General features: G+C 46.1%; 1 long non-coding RNA gene across 2 annotated transcripts; it reads left to right on the top strand.

Annotated features, from left to right (window-relative positions):
• Positions 1–608: 608 nt before the first annotated feature.
• Positions 609–3,685, top strand: LOC135392724 (uncharacterized). Of its 2 annotated transcripts, none has more exons than XR_010422200.1 (4): positions 609–773; positions 1,447–1,609; positions 3,482–3,562; positions 3,631–3,685. It is a non-coding gene; the product is annotated as an uncharacterized LOC135392724 (long non-coding RNA). The 2 variants fall into 2 exon arrangements; XR_010422199.1 differs by having other exon boundaries at positions 3,358–3,562.
• The last annotated feature ends 257 nt before the right edge of the window (positions 3,686–3,942 follow it).

The following is a 3,942-nucleotide window of genomic DNA, read 5'->3' as shown; positions in this document are numbered from 1 at the left end:
TTTCTTGCGAGCTCTCACAAATGAGGTGGGGAGACGTTACGAAAGCTTGTTAGGTTCATCGCCGTTATGCGTGAGATGTAATCTGTAGCGAGGCAAGGCATATACTTTTTGAAACATGTTATCCGTATTACAAATAAACATACATGGTGCGTGAAACTGAAGTAGGGGGAGCTAAGCGACGGGATGATAAGTCCGGCCTCGCACGAGTAATTTCTGAGAAGCTTATTCATATACAGCGTCTGGGTTCTTATAGAAAGAACGAAGTGATGAATTTTATTTCTCTGAAGTTTTATTTTTTATACGTAGAGAGTCAATCACGAAGCATTCCCTATTTAAAAAAAAAAGAAAGAAAAGGTCGGTCGAGGTAACCTCAGAAAATCTTGAGGGTACCACAGAAATCCTGGGGTGCGGATGAGGTAACCCCAGGATCTGATAGGGTTACCCTAACCCCTCTAGGGTGGCCCCAAGACGTCCTGGGTATAGAACGGTGGAAGTGTGGCGTAGTTGGTACATAGTCTAAAAAAAAAAAAAAGACGCAGCCAAAAGACGAAGACGAAAGGAAGTGTAGCGGAAGACGAGGAAGACTGGGCCGAGAAAACGGCACGGGCAGTTCGGCTGTGCTTCTGAGACCCGCAAGTACGGCACCTGGATAGCAGCTCATTCACGCTTTTGGCCAGAGCATCGACCTTCGCGGCGACGTCGTCCACACGCTCATGGAGTGAGGCTGAAGGGCGTGACGTGAGTGCACAGCATGGGGCCTCACCGTTACAGAAGTATATACCACTACAACAACTTTATTTAAGATGATGAATGAGGAGCTATCGTATCGGAAAAATAGCCGAAAATCATGCTCTAGGGAGCTCGCAGAGGATAGCGCGCGACGAATTTTTCAGCGAAATAATTGTCAGTCCGACGAAAGGAGGTTGGAAACCCAGCCCACAGCACCGGCATGGTAGAAGGAGATAACACAGACATATTATGGCATCCGGCTTCGGCTGGGACCATGCCTTCCCTCTCCCAATTTCAGGAACTGTCAACTTTTTCTACTATCACTCTGTGGGCTGGGTTTCGAACCTCCTTTCGTCGGACTGACAGCGAATGCGCTCAAAAAGACAAGCGTATTATACTCAAGTGCCTCGAGAAGCATGATGTTCGGCTATTTATCCCGATAGGATAGATCCTGAATATCACTGTCAATTATCATGAATTTGAGTAAATTCGGCACGCTCTTCTTGTTGGTGGGGTAAAAAAGTGGCCTTCACTTGGCAAATTTCTGAGTCCACTTCGCAAACATTTACATAATTAAGCATAGGTTACATGACATGCACATCAAGAGGTGGCAAAAACCTAGTAAGAACAAATGTCGTTGACCGCATGATTCTAGGTGGCGTAGTTTTTAATTAGAATTCAATGACACGTTTTCTGGGAAACCCTGTATATTCACAGACTATCCCACAACTTAAAGCGGCTGAGGGAAAAGAACGGAGTACCGGTGGCAATCTCGGCACCAAACAAGCTCTATAAGTTGTGCAGGAGAGTGAACTGTGAGGTACCTGACGCTGGGTGCCACATTAAGCACACGAACCAGTATGTAGAGTGTCCTGAAAAGGTAATTGTTTATTCCATCTCGCTCACATGTGGACGTCTGTACATCGGACAGACAAAGAGGTGCCTGAATACAACGCTGAGGGAACACGCGGCGCGCGTGCGGGCAGACACCCCTTCTGGACGTGTGGATGTCAACCCATGCTTGATAAAACAACAGTCAAAGCATCATACCAGTCACAGCCATCCAGAATAATTTGGGAGGCCTTCCTGAGTAGTGAACATGAGCCGTGCGTAAGCGCTCCTTCGTGAGAGATGGCGAGATTAGATATTTGAAGGCCTATAGGACGAACTAGCTACCGCCAGCATCTTCTTTTTGCCACTGCATGCCTCTGGTGTGATAACACTTTTCTTTCTTGTGTTTCCATACTTAATCGTGTCTTGTCACATAATATATCTTCAGTTGTAAGCTAGCAGTTGTGGTGTATACTTCCTTTCGTCTTCGTCTTTTGATTGCTTATTTTTGTGCTGGGCCCCAATCTTCAACTTGTCGTTATCCCATAACGCGTCACTTCGGCTCGTGATTCGCCACGAGCTCTTGCGCGAGCCAACCAACGCGGCTTTTGAGCGCGCGATCTTTAAATATGACGATAACGATCGCTATGTGAAAGTTGAAGATCGAGACCCTGGGTACACGTACACCCTAAGAAACCGTCTGGTCACCCTAACATGTTCTGTCCCTGTGCAAAATTTGTTTCAATACCACCCCCGCGTGTGAACCAGGCCGATGAGCACTTAATAGGCCTCTACCCGAGGAACGTCATCATGACGTTGGTAGACGGGCTGAAACCGAAACAAATCGGAAGGGGAGGGGGCGGGGGGGGGGGCTTCCACGAAGAGGCACTTGTTTGCTGCCTACTATTAAAGAAAAGTAGGACCGAAGGTCGCGTCCCTCTCAGGGACCATCGTAATCCCCTCAAGACCATGACTTTCGGGTGCGACCTTGTTCGCCCCTAGCTTCGAGCGTAGTTCAACTATACCAAATTGGTGGCGCTGTCGAACACTATGACGCCATTTGTTTACAATCAGGGAGAGGTCTATTTGCAACCACCGGAGAGCTTAACGAAAGAGCACATTGGAACGCTGCTCCGCGCAAGAAATATGTAAACCGAAACCAATTAATTACTCTAAAAATCATTGGAGTAATTAAGTCGACGCGGGTTTTTTCCTGGAAGATTTTTCGCTGAAGGTTGCGATCTGTAACACAGAGGTTCCGAAAGCGTTCGAAGAAAAATTTAAAAGTTCGGAGTTTTATTTACTCAGTGAGCGTATGCAAATGAGCCGTACACTGCTCAGTTCTTGGCCCGTGTCTCATGGATGATGACTAATAAGAAAGCTTTTCGATAGTACCGCAAGGGGGCTTAATCGCTTGCTCGTCTAACGAGCTAGCGAGTGGCGGGAACTTCAAAGACATGGGCACGTGACACACTGCTTACGAATTATTCAGCCGGGAGGCCTGACTGAATACCTTCGTGAAACGCTCGGTAGATTCTTGCACAAGCACTCGAATGTTGCCTTCCATGTAAATATATCCGAAGTCCCCGAAATAACCTTTATGATGAATTTGCTTCGCTTGCTAACCCAATTCATTTTAAGCACGCTGTAACTAGTTTACCTGGTATTAAATGACTGATTTTGTGTTCAGTGTGCTTGGAAGTCGTGTATTGTCGTTATATTGTACTTATATTTTCATTCCTATTCTTGCTTATGTGCCTTAACTCCGTTGTGTAATTTTTTCGGGCCTTTAACTAGAAGAACATCAACGAACAAATAAATAACAAAATGCACACCGTCATGTCCAAGTACAGCAGGAAAAACGGAAGCGGAACTAGAAAGAAAAATGAAAGAATCTTATCAATCAACTTATTCTTCCAAGCATTTCTGCAAGCATCCGGGTGATTTATGGGTCAAGTAGCGAACAGGAATGCCAACCGAAAACTCCTTCAACAGCCCATTGGTGTGTGCCTCGGCTTCAAACAACCGCCATGCGCCAGGCAGAAACCTAATTCGAAGTTTCAATTTCAGCTGGAATATCGGATTACAGGCGTACAGAACTTCACAGAGAAATGAAAGGGCCTACTCAAAAGCCGTGATGAATGGAATCTGTTTGATTAAAATGGTACAGATGTAATAAGGTCGACTTCTAAAAGATGAGACCCCGCGCTCGACGGTATACCTGATTAGGTATACCACTTTTGCCTCGCATCACAGCAACCGAAAGAAAAGATAGCACAGCCTACGACGACAGCGCATGTTCAGGGCAAGACCGAAACCCTGAGAGATCACATTAACGTTCTGAAAGATGCAGTACGGAAGGTTTTGAGACGAATTGAGGCG

This window comes from Ornithodoros turicata, chromosome 4 (genome assembly GCF_037126465.1).
Source record: "Ornithodoros turicata isolate Travis chromosome 4, ASM3712646v1, whole genome shotgun sequence".
NCBI classification, from domain to species: Eukaryota; Metazoa; Arthropoda; class Arachnida; order Ixodida; family Argasidae; genus Ornithodoros; species Ornithodoros turicata.
Note: the sequence above shows the minus strand (reverse complement) of the source record. Positions and strands in the feature narration are given on the sequence as shown.